Source organism: Nipponia nippon, unplaced genomic scaffold (assembly GCF_047370975.1).
Source record: "Nipponia nippon isolate SJK-2023a ecotype South Korea unplaced genomic scaffold, ASM4737097v1 scaffold_7, whole genome shotgun sequence".
NCBI classification, from domain to species: Eukaryota; Metazoa; Chordata; class Aves; order Pelecaniformes; family Threskiornithidae; genus Nipponia; species Nipponia nippon.
This window is the reverse complement of record NW_028262391.1, coordinates 12933313-12945455: the sequence shown is the minus strand read 5'-3', so window position 1 is coordinate 12945455 and position 12143 is coordinate 12933313. Positions and strand designations below refer to the sequence as shown.

The 12143-nt window shown below is 49.2% G+C and overlaps 1 protein-coding gene across 10 annotated transcripts in view; it reads right to left on the bottom strand.

The window, feature by feature from the left end:
• The window catches only part of LPP (LIM domain containing preferred translocation partner in lipoma), a 353105-nt gene that overhangs the window by 320238 nt on the left and 20724 nt on the right, over positions 1-12143 (bottom strand). For 8 of the 10 annotated variants that reach the window (XR_015700425.1, XM_087739193.1, XM_087739197.1 and 5 more), the window contains exon 2: positions 7440-7536. The exons of 1 other annotated variant lie outside the window; for it this stretch is intronic. The gene's annotated coding sequence lies outside the window, so the exon portion shown is untranslated. Of the gene's footprint in view, positions 1-3438; positions 6849-7439; positions 7537-12143 lie in introns of all 10 variants that reach the window. One more of the 10 variants, XM_087739192.1, reaches the window with a different exon arrangement.

Genomic DNA, 12143 nt, shown 5'->3' with positions numbered 1-12143 from the left:
CGAAACCTGATGTTTCTTTAAAACGTAGTCATCCCCCCCCATGTAAAGCAATAAGCACGGTTAACTATTAGAAGACAGTGGTAAAGGAACAAGAGCAACTTGTTTCCTCCTCCCGGGCACACTAGTCCTTGAATCGACACGCTCACTGGAGGCAAACAAGTTTTTCTCATTTGGGAGATCTCATCCCAAATGCAAATACCTAGTTCACAGGAGCAAATTCCCCCCTGCAAAGTGGACTGAAGAACTGGGCTGCAAGTAAGACCTCCTGCTGCTTGCAACAGCTGTTACACAAGAATGTGTATTATAAAGCTAATAACAACAGACATTTCTTAAAAGCCTGCACTCTGCTCAGATCCTAGGAAGGAGCAGTGGTACGATTAGGAAAGGTGCTATCTGGAAATTCCTAAAGTAACAATACATGTTGGGATCATGTCACACACCAGCAACATATATCAACTGTATGAAATACTCAATACAACTTGGTTTACCTTTGAACAATCGATGCAGAAATATTTAGTGCTCAGAAAAGTATGACTTTATTAGAGTAAGAGAGATGGGTTTCACAGTACCACTGGGCACGAGGCTGCAAAGCGCCCGCCTGTCTGCAGGAGCTGAGTGTGAACCATCACGTGGAATCCAGAGATTTGCACTTCTCACAAATTTACCACACAGTGCCTCAGTTTCTACACCTGCACGCCAAGATAATACAGCTTTCCTCAGCCTGTGGGCACAGTTTACTGTTTAAGGGCTCTGAAACCTTTGCCTACAGAAATGCAAAGTACCAGATGTGCAGAGCCATCTAGGCTCATAATCTTGTCTCGCCTTCATCCCCTCCATGCCCACCTGTGCTAGCCCCATGCTATCTGGGGCAGCTTACCTGCTGTGGGGCACGTGAACCCAGCCCTTAGTGCATGCTAAATCCCTCCCAGCACCCAAGTCGCACAGTGACGGTGTCGCCATTTCACCATGTCCTGTGTGGTGCCGGCCCTGGATCGATCAGTGCAACAGCCAGGACGAAGGATGGGTTGCGAACCAATCCTCCTTACATGGGAGCTAAAGCAAATCCTCTGCACTTAATACATCGTTAGAAGTGATTGAGAGACACTTAAAGGCAGGCATGGAGCTCTTTGAGCATGCTCGTGGTCCAGCACCATGGAAGGCTTCTCAGAGTTGAGTGTTTACAGGGTGCCAGGCTGCAGGAGGAAAAATCTTTAGACACCTGTATTAATTTACAGGTCAGCCCTTAGTGGCTCTGTTCCTGGAGCAGAAGAAAATCCGCTGTGGATCCTGGTTAGCATCAGTGATCACTGGACCTGCCCAGGTGCTGGAGAAATAGCAGACAGAGAGCCCTGGCAGCCTGTGGTCCCAGCCGTAGGCATCCTCCATCCTCGTGAGCTCCCCCAGCCCTGCCCAGCACCCATCAGGGAGGACACAGGCGGCACTTGGGGAGCTCATCCTTCACAGTCCATCCAGCTCTAAAGTCATGTCCTCATGGCGATGAGATGCTGCACAGAGAAGGATCAGCACATGAAGATTAAGGGCCCCAAGGTGCTTCTCCCGGCATGCCAGAGTAGCACTGCCCTGAGCCCCGGGTTATGGCACCCAGGCACTGCTCGTCCTTGTCTTCCAACAAGCAGCCTGTCCTGGCGAGCAGAAAAGGGGGGAAACTGCAAGGGGAACAGAACATCATCATTTCCAGTACTGCCATGATCTCCCCGAAACACCAAGCTTGACCACAAGCAGCTGGCGAAGCCTGGACACACCACATCCAAGTGCCACCAGAAGCAGAGGCTGATCCAGGGCACGACCGAGCAGGGGAAGCGCTGCGTGGGGAGGAGGCATCGCCCATCGCGCAGGGCCACGCATGCAAAGGCAAAGCGCAGCGGACGAGGAGCAACACAGACCACTGGTTTGCTGCCCTCCAAGGCTTTGCACCACCACGCGTGACAGAGAATGGGTGGTTCTTTGGCGAGTTGATGGGCTGAGGCTTCGCGTGCTGCAACAGCTCCATAGGTCTCCCCGGTGCCCTGTTTTCCAACCCATCACCTACACTGCCTGTTCAGGCTGTGCACTCTTTAGGACAGCAGTTCTTTCCTTTGCACCCCTACCAAGCCCAGCACAGCAGGGCCCTGACCCCAAAACCTGCAGTAATCCAAGTAGCTTGTTGAAACAACAAGGATTAAAATGCAGCTCAAGTCTGCAAACTCCCAACACATCCTATCCACAGGAATACACTCCAGCAGTCCCTTCATCACCTTTTGTGGCGGAGTGCTTTTCAGCTTGCCTCCCATCCTCATGCAAACTAAGCCAGGTATCTTTCCCTGCCCAGGACAATTGAGCCAGTCTCACATCCCAAGGACCTGCTGCAAATCCACATCTCTGGAAAACCAAGCCTCACACTGAGTATTAATCCCTATTTAAAAGGGCAAAAGAAAACCAACAAGAGATTTAACTTTATAACAAAGGTCTGATAAAAAAGCGTATGATAACAACAGGTTTGAATCAGCCTAAAAATACCAGTTAGCCAAGAAGATACAGGCATCACTAACCAGCAGTAGGAACTATAAACCGTGTTTCACCAAGGCCCCTTCTCAAGTAAAAGGGCAAAGCACAGTGCTTTCTGTCTGAGGCACAGGACTGGCTGCTACGCAACCCCCGGCGCAGTGTTAAAAGCACTCTCTACGTGTTACATGCTCCAAATGACAAGAGGAATGCGGGACGGTGGATCTCCGCTCCAGATTCCCCATCACGGTTTTAGCTGCCATGAATAAAACAGGAAGCCGAGCATCTTCCAGGTCCCCCCACACCCCTGACCGTCCGGATGAACTGCAGTTTCCTTTCAGGAAAAAGAAAGAAGGAGGGGGGGAAGAGAAGCAGCCAGCTGCAATACCAAACATTAAAAACTTCACACTAAGGAAAAATAAAGAATAACAGGAAAAACCAGACACCGAACCTTCATCCAGTAACAGCAGTTAAACTTCTTCAGGTCCCTAACAAATATTTAACAGAGTTAAATATTAACATTTGAGAGAAATATATCCATACATTATGCAGCCTTTTTAACACACACTCTTGCTTAGGAGACAGAAATCATACTTAAGCTGTATTTTACTTGCTGACCACATGCACATATACTCGTTTAACTCTACAGTGCTCTGCTGCCTTGCTGCATTAACCAGTGAAACGAAAAGGAAGAGTGTGACTGAATGGGAGCTGGCTTAAATTATCTTTATACCTAGGCCTGAAGAAATATTTTGCCTTTGAGACCAATCCACTAAGCCAACCTTCCCTGCTACAGAAGGTTTCATTGGGTCCCTTGCTGTTGACTGGCGATCCACATGCCTGCCTCCACCAGCAATGCACACGCTTTGATGCAATCCATCTAAACAAAACAAAAAAATCCTAAGTTGCTTGCTAAAGCAGCAATGATGCACTTACCAGCATCCAGGCAAGCTCTGCTAACACACTTCCCTCTCGAGCAGATCAAATTTGGAACAAGGTCCAGGAGCAAGAGAGAACTGAAAACTGACCACAACAAGCTTCCAAAACAAGAAAGGGGGGGAGGAAAAAAAAAAAAAAAACCTTACTACAGGAATTCAAATCCTGCTTCCACCAGACCCTGAGTCACCTCCCCTCCCTTGCAATAGATCAGAGCAATGGGTAAACATTTCCAAATATGGAGATCAAAACTCCAAAGGATGTCAAAAAAAAAATCACCCTTCTCTCCCTGGCTTTGCTACGGGGATGACTTGTCCCTCTGAAGCCTGAGCTGAACACATCACTGTCACCAGCCCACACGCAGCCAGGACACAGGGCCATGTGTCGCTGTCTTGACCTGCGCTTTGGTGGCTCCTGTCTCAGAGGCTGACACTGCATCTCTATCCCCTCCCAGGAATGCACGGGGAGATGCACAGGAGCTGTCGCGCCTCATCCCCTACAGCAAACCTCCCTCTTATCCCCTCAACTCATCAGCAGAAAACCTCCAAGAACTATTTTTTGGAGTGCACTTCAAAGGCAAATAGGCAAATTCAGGCTGTGTTTGTAGCGACACCAGCTCAGTGCCAGAAAATGCAAGGCTCAGCAATCAGTCCCACTAGAGAGGTCCTGCTGCCAGGTCCCACACCGGCTGCGCACCTGGGGCAGGGAAAGATTCCCTGGCCGACTCATCTAGCTGGTGCTTTGCAAAAAGCACGTATTTGATTTTGCTTTACAAAAGGAAAAAACACAGCTCTGGGGAAAGGAACATGCTGCTTGGACAAGGCAAGATCTCCCTGCAGGGACAAGGAGCTCCAAGATGGCAGCACCCCTCAATCCCTGCTGGGACACACAACACAGCATCCCATGGCAGGCAGGAACACGGGGAGCACCCAGCCTCCCCACCACCGGGAGAGGGGCTTGAGGGTCAATGCTCAAGCCCATACAGCAAATTTAGGAGGCAGAACAGTTACACTTAGAGGGCACAACTGTCCCTGCAGAGTCTGCCTGCACACAGGAGCAATATACCTATGCCACCGCTCCCACGGGCATCATTCCTCAGCTGCAACAGCCAACACAGCAGGGAGGTGACTACGCTTGCCAGCATGGGACCGACAGCCTCCTGGTAGCTGCAGCCATCAGATCCAGGAGCAGGCAGCCTCTCAGGAATGTGCAAATCAGGATGTTTTCAAGGGGAACAGGCTGCCTAGGCGATCCAACCAGACCAGAGTGATTCTCCAGCACCACCCACAAGATGCTATTGAATTTATAGGGAAGGAATTCCAGAGCTGACTCTGCCCATGTATGGCCAAAACAAACTGTAAAAAAGCGACATTATAATACATCTGGCTTTCACTGGTACTGAAGCACAGGCTTCGGGAGGAGCCGAAATCCTGCAGTGACAGAGGCTGTACAGTTACCTCCAGTAACTAGGCAGAGGTCAGGGGCCCGTGACAGCACGAGCTTAGCCCCTGATACCACAGATGACAGAAAACACGTAAACCTTTGCTTTGGAAGAAAACAAAGCTTTCTGCCTTTCTGAATAAGAACCACATTTAACTTAGTGATCCATCACTACTGCTGCAAAAAATAAACCTTGCAAGGCAGCACCAGCACATGTCCATTACACTGGCAGTTATAAAGGCAGTTTTAAAGAGCCAACAGTACAAGTGGCACTAAGTGGTACACCAGGGCAACATCAATGCAATGCAGGCTGGGACTAGCTCTTTATTTTTCTAAAAACCCACTAAAACCACCCCCAGAGCCATGTGCCCCAGAGAGCAGCCAGGTCACCAGGAGCGTTTTCCATGGTCGGAAATGGAGACGTTCTGAGCACTGTAGTCATGGTGCTGGAAGATGCTCCAAAAGCAGGCTAAGAAGGGTCAGGTAGGTGCAGGTTTTACAAACTCTGACTCAGTTTTCCAGCTCCTTGAAGAAAACAATTGCCAAGGCATTACTTTTTGCAAGGACAAACAGCAGGGTGAAGTAGGGAATAATGTCGGTCAAGGAAGGGAACAAAAGCATGGAGGAGCAGCACCCGGAACAGCAGAAACCCCCATCCCAGGCATGCACCAGCCCTCAGTGCTCCGGGCTCCCACAGCACAAACAGATCGAGGTTCTCCTTAACAGTTAAATGCCACTACCTCGCCTGCCCTGCCAGCGGGGGAAATATTAGCTGTGTCAGCTCGAGAGGCAAAGGGCTTACCGAACTGGAGAGGAATGCAGGCTGCAGTGGCACACGCCGTGGGGACATGGAAATGCAACCCAGGGGAACGCGGGCTGCCCGTGCTGCCTCTGCCTTTGCACAGGGGTCAGGGAGGGTATTTTATGGCTCCTGGGGTTGAAACCTGGGACTAATGGCTTTGTGACCTTAGAGGGACTCCCATGCCAGAAATTAATATAGCTGTTAGAGGGGCTGGGAGCTCAGGGGCCTGAGCACACAAGGACAAGCCGGTTGCCGGCTCCTGGCAGGCAGCCCAGCACTGCTTTTCAATAAGCACAAGTCGTACCCATCGGACCGCGAACAAGTGTGCATCTCCTCCAAGCAGCATTTGCTGACTGGAGACCCACCACACAGCTATTCCCCCAGATTCGCATTTCCCAGGACAGCATTAGGATCTCCCCTCAGTTACCCAGCTGAAATGGGATTATAGCCTCTTCCTTGCTACTGTGCTCACTTTAAACAGTGGTACCTAAGCACCAGCTGGCATTCAGTGTCTCTGCTTTAGAGCACCTTCCACCCCAAACAACGCAGAGGAAAGAAACCAGAGGGATGGACACATCCGTGGTCCAACCACAGCCTAACCAGGAGCTCCTTGCTATATGGCACCGCAAGTCCCTCTCCATGCCATAGTCCTAACCCTGGAAAGTAAAAGCTTGGTGGGGGGGGAATAAAATCCAATCCAAGCCTCCTGCACAGCAGTACAGATCGTTATCAATCAGCCACCAGGTCAGGCGTGACTAATTTCATTTAAATGACATTACATAAGCAGGACGACTGAGTATTTGATTCATAAAAATGCCTTGAAGGGGCAGAGAGAACAACTTGTGTGGCACACAGAACACAGGGACTGCCACAGCATCACAGGAACACAGACCACGTAATGCAGACAGCAAGGACCAGGGATGCTCATACACACATGCACAACTATGCACACATATGCCTCCTCCCCCATCATGCACAAAAGCAGACTTGGGACTGCAAGCTGAAGTCCTGTGCAGCCAAAAGTTAGCACAAATGTTTGTGACAGTTCCACTTTGCAGGCAAAGGCAAAAACCGGGTGCAGAGGAGTAAATATAGAAAGAAGTCAGGCAGGCAAAGCAGGTGCTGGCTTGTAAAATCTTGGCCAGAAAGGCTCCCCAGGAGGTTGAATCTGGTAGTTTTGCAACAGTTCCACAGAAAGACAGAAAAGACAGAAAAAGAAAAAAGAGAACATGAATGCATATGCATTCTTTTATCGCCATATATAGTATATACAGACATTTGGTATATACACCCCCAAGCTCTCATACGCCACCGTATAGTATATACTATATATGCATTGCGCAGCTTTGTTTCCACGTGCCTAGATTTGTACAGCCTGTGTGTGTGTATATATATATGTATGTATGTATGTGCATTTCTCATGCGTGCATTTGTCATTACCCCCATCACCTACCCGTGCGTGCTGTCACACAACACACCGCTCGACAGGGCGTGCCTAAAGCCTCAGCACCATAGTCCAGGATCACTTCTGAACACCCACAGCTTCTCTCTGCTGCCGAGCCCTTCCCCACCAAAGCCTCCGGGTGCAAGCACCACCAGGCAACCACCAGTTTGTCTTGTATTTTCCAGTGATCCCACCCACACACACACTCCATTAGGAGAGGACTTGCAGAGAACCATGACCAAGGCGCTACTGTCAGAAAAGCCACAAATCCTTCTGAAAAGTTGCCCCTCACGCCTGTGAAATGTGTTTACGTACCCGTTCTCACACTGCACAGCCTTGCTGGTGGGACGAACTCGGAGCAGGGACACGCAGGGCTCCGCTGGAGTCACGACTTTGGGTTTCTTTCCCAGCCCTGTAAAGAGAGAGAGATACCCGTGTGATGCACGCCGGATGAGCCTCCCAATGGCTCGTCTCTAAAACTTGCAGTTTAACCCACACAACTTCTGGGAAATGCAGCATTTTCCTCAGCTTTCTTAGGCAGAAGCCTCCATACTCCTGGACCCCAAAAGCGAACATCACCACCTCAAACTGGGCCAACGACCAACACTGGCTGTCAGCTGCCACAGCTTGGTCAACAACTTGCACCTCCTCAAGCCACAGCTCCTTTAATGCCCCTGAGAAGGGTGGAGGGTAAAAGGAGACATAAAACGAGGCATAAAATGAGAGAACAGGGTGAATTCGTTGCTCATCTGTAGGACCTCAGGCACAGCAAGGGAGCCAGGAGGCATCATTTAATTCAGTTTGAAGCCCATGGGGTTTACCACTACCACAAGCAGAGCTACCACCGCCATCCAGTTCACCCCATTCTCCACCTCAGCACAGCCTTTTCTCTGAGGAGCTCTGCCCAGTTCGCATTGGAAACTGCCTCACTCTTTCCTGTAGCTGCAAAGCAGACACGACCCTTTCTTGAAGTGACCGACCTGGTGCCATTTTTCCCCTCTGCAGAAGATGAAGGTAGAGCAGAGGGGACAGCCAGGCCACGCAACCGGCGTCTTGCATGTGGCACTGCCAGGACACACCGCCAGGTGCATCCCACGGAGATAGGCGGCATCTGCATCACACGCTCCTTCCTGCCCCCGGCCAGCCCATCGCCGGCATCCCATCCCGGCCACATCCTGGTTGCCTTGATGGCCCTATCTCTGCTCGTGACAAGCACAGGCTTGCCTTGTCATCACCACTCAGCAGAGAAAGTTACTGCTATTTGCTGCTGTGATGGAAATGCTCAGTTCAGGCTCGCGTTTGTTGTACCTGTGCTGCCCATGAGGGTGCACGTGAGCCTACAACGTGAGCATGAGTCTACAACCAACATGCAGCAAAATGCAAAAGAGTGCTGGTGGCTCACAGTCCAGGTCCCTCGTCCCTGTCACCTGGTGGGACAGCTTCCTGCCCATGTCAGCACCCCTTGTCCCCCACACCATGCCTGAGGCTACAGCAGCCAGGAGAGAGACAGGGCTCTTGCCTCTCCCAAGTGGTGGTAGATCTCCATTGCGCCAACACCACAAGAGCATGATGAGGTCCACCCTGATCCAGGAGGCGCCTCCCCGGCTCAGTCCCACAGTCCCTGCAGTGGCACCCTGCCCTGATTCCCCACAGGGCTGGGCAGATATAAAAGTCCCCCAGGACCCTCAGCGCTCCCCTCAGGTGTGACAAGGACAAATTCAACCAGAGATTGCAAAGGCCTCTCCCACTCACTGTAGGCTTGGGATGAAGATGAGTTAACTGCAGGGTTTTATTGCTGGTGAACTCAGCCAAAGAGCAATTTCTCTCCATCCATCAAGGAGGAGACAAGTACAAGCAAATATTATGGTTGTGCATGTTTACTTTTCATTTTAAAATGATATAGAGTTATATACAATTTAGGTCCTTCCCACAGGCTCCTGGCAAAATGCCCTTCAGTCTTATCTGCAAAGGCAGAAGACAACAACATTCCCCTCTGGTTCCAACACCATTTCAATTCAACCCACAACAGCACCTTCGGGAGCTCCAGGTAAGACAATATTTCTTGGGACCCAACCTGTGTTTAAAAGATCTTGGCTCGGGCTTGTCTTTCACCAGGTTTAACTCAAGAAACGTTTACAAGATCAGTTACAGGACTCAGCAGACTTGGCTAGTTGAACGGCATCTGCCTGGCTTTATTTCCCATGCCAGCTGATCCCATCACCCTGTGACTGGGGTTCCTGCAGCAAGGTGAGCAGGACCCCACGTGCCCTACCCAAGCCACCCAGCTGAAGCCTGCTGTGAAACCACCCTCCTCAGCAGCAAGTGGGGCCCAGCATGGTCCCAGAGGGGCAGCAACCCACTGATGCCCAGGCACACACTCCCTCCTGGCCACACATCCACAGCCGGGCAGGACAGGGACAGCCTGACTGGTCACAGCAATATCCACCTGAGCCAGTCTATCAAACTACTCTATTTGTGACCACATTTCTTTAGTAAAAGGCTGCAAAAGTAAGTTTGGGTCTTTCAGTGCAGAAATACCCAGAATACAGATGTAGAGGACAGACCCAAGATGCCAGAAGAGCTGCACATCTGCTGCATCACAAGTCATCAAGCCATGATGCCACCAGAGATCAGACATCTTCAAGACATGGTCTCAACAAGCATTTCTTGCTAGCAAGCATTTCTCAAGACTCAAGGCCCCCAAACCCCAAGATCAGCAGAGCTCCTCTCCGCAAAGTCCCTCTTCTCAGTTGCCTGTACACACCCCTCAGCAAGGAGCACCCCCAAGAGCCTCGCACCAGAGAGGACTATACAGTGGCTTAGCAAAGGAACACCTTAACCAGGCCAGCTCTGCTGGGGAAGCAGGCAAGAGATACAGATCTTGAGAGACAGCAACAAGTCCCAGAAAAAGGGTCTGCCCCTCGCAGTCACGCTCATTCCTGCTTTGGCTTAGGTAAGGAAAGACAAACGAGTGCGCAGCACAGACATATCCAAATCACCGCCATCAATTCCAGCACAAGTCTTTCCCCCACTGAAGTCCCCAAAGAAATACATGCAAAGACTGTCCGTAAGGAGCCACCTCAGGGTTTCATACATCCCCCAACAACCTTTACAGCAAATATCCAGGTGCTTTTACAACAGAAATAGTAACAACAGGCAGGCTTTTAGCTCTGCAAAACTGAGGTCCTCCTAGTTCAGAGCCACCGCAACAGATGCTCAGTGGTCTGTGCACAGCTAATTCTGACTTTCATCTTGCAACAAGAAATCCCAGCTTTCTATCACAGTCCTGCAAGAGAGAACAGCAGGAAAGTCTCTTTAGTAACACAGCTTTACACTGTCAAGCTCCCATCTGGCATAACTCTGTAGACTCTTTTGCCTCCAGATCACCTGCTACAGTGGCCAAGACTTCAGAGTCTGTATACACCTACATGTGCACATCTGCATCTTCATTTTTATGCTTAGCACAATACAGACCACTTATTTTTTATGCACCATTTCAATAGGCAATTTATCATTTAAAAGTAATTTAAAGCAAATGCCCAAACAGTAGGAATCTGCTACCACAGTTAAAGCACTAAGTAGAGTCTCTGAACAAACTACTGGAACACGAATTTACCAAAAGAGCACATCTTCCACAAAAGATAGTTTTCTTCATTTGTTCCTTCCAACTAGTTAAATTTAAGGTACAGCTCATAAAAAGCTGAGAAAGTGATTAGAAGTTTAAAAAGCCACCCCAAGCTGAAAGGAAAATAAAGTGAGAGGCTGAGATCTATGAACTCTAAAATCCTTAAAGACATAATGATCAAAACAGTCTGTTCACTCACTGTCTGATAATACTGATGCTGTAGTATCAACAGTAAGAATCAACATTTCTCAAGAAAAAAAAAAGCAATATAAATGTAATGCATAAGTAGAGTATGGAAAGCAAGGTTTCCTGTTTGCAGATTTAAATCTAAAAGCAGTAGTTTATAATGCCTGAATTTAAATATCAATCCTCTGGTATGGTTTGAGTTTTCTTATACAGTTCAGATTTTTCAGAAATGCACAGTTTAAAACCTCTGCAAGAAGCCCAAGGTTCAGAGAAGTGCAGTCAGCACTTTCGGGAAAACAGACGTCCCTAGCACAACTTCACAGTGGCCACTTCAAAATTGAAGTAACCAGACTCCCCAATCCCTTTAAAAGAAAACCATACCTGTGAAAATAATTTCAGCAAGTGCTAATTACACGTCTCGCAAAACTGCCTGGCTGAACGGGGTCTGTTTTTCTGACTGCTCAAAAGTTGCATTCACTTTTAAATCTCGTTTACACTTGAAAGTCTTACCAATATTCAGACCTTTTTATTTTTTTTTTTTTTTAAATCAGTATGGCTATACTTGTAGAAGCCAAAGCGCGAACACCAGTTGAACCGGGATAAAGCTGCCTTGCGCTTAGATCCTTTGTTCCCATTCCTTCATGGAGCAGATGGCTCAGCCTGACCGCCACAAGGAAAATTGTCATTTTACCCGTTCCAGTCATCAATTTTTAAGCGCAGACAAGCTCCCAGTGAGTCAGCCATCATCACGAACTGACACAGGTCCCCCCCCGTATGATTGGCAGGTGCACGTACAGGTCCCCAGACAACAACCCTATTCAATCTGACCTTTTCACTTTAAATGAAACACACGTAAAAGCCTGCCCCATTCTGACATACGTATTTTTAAGTCTTTCCCATGCTGTGCCAATATATTTGTTATTTGCTGGCCAAAGTCCCCAAACTCAGAAATCTCACGTAATCTCCTCCACTGCGGGAGCTCTGATCCTCAGCCGTGCTGGCCACCACCAGCGCTGAGGGAGCCGTCTGAGGCCTCCACACCCTCACACATCAGAAAATCAGACCCCTTGCATGCAAACCTCAATTCAGAGTCCAACCCTGATCTAAAATTCAGCTTATATGCATGGGTAGCTTTGCACTTGAACACAGCCACCCAGAGACACGGACTGATCTTGCTATCCCGGGACAATGATGCCTGCAGGATCTGG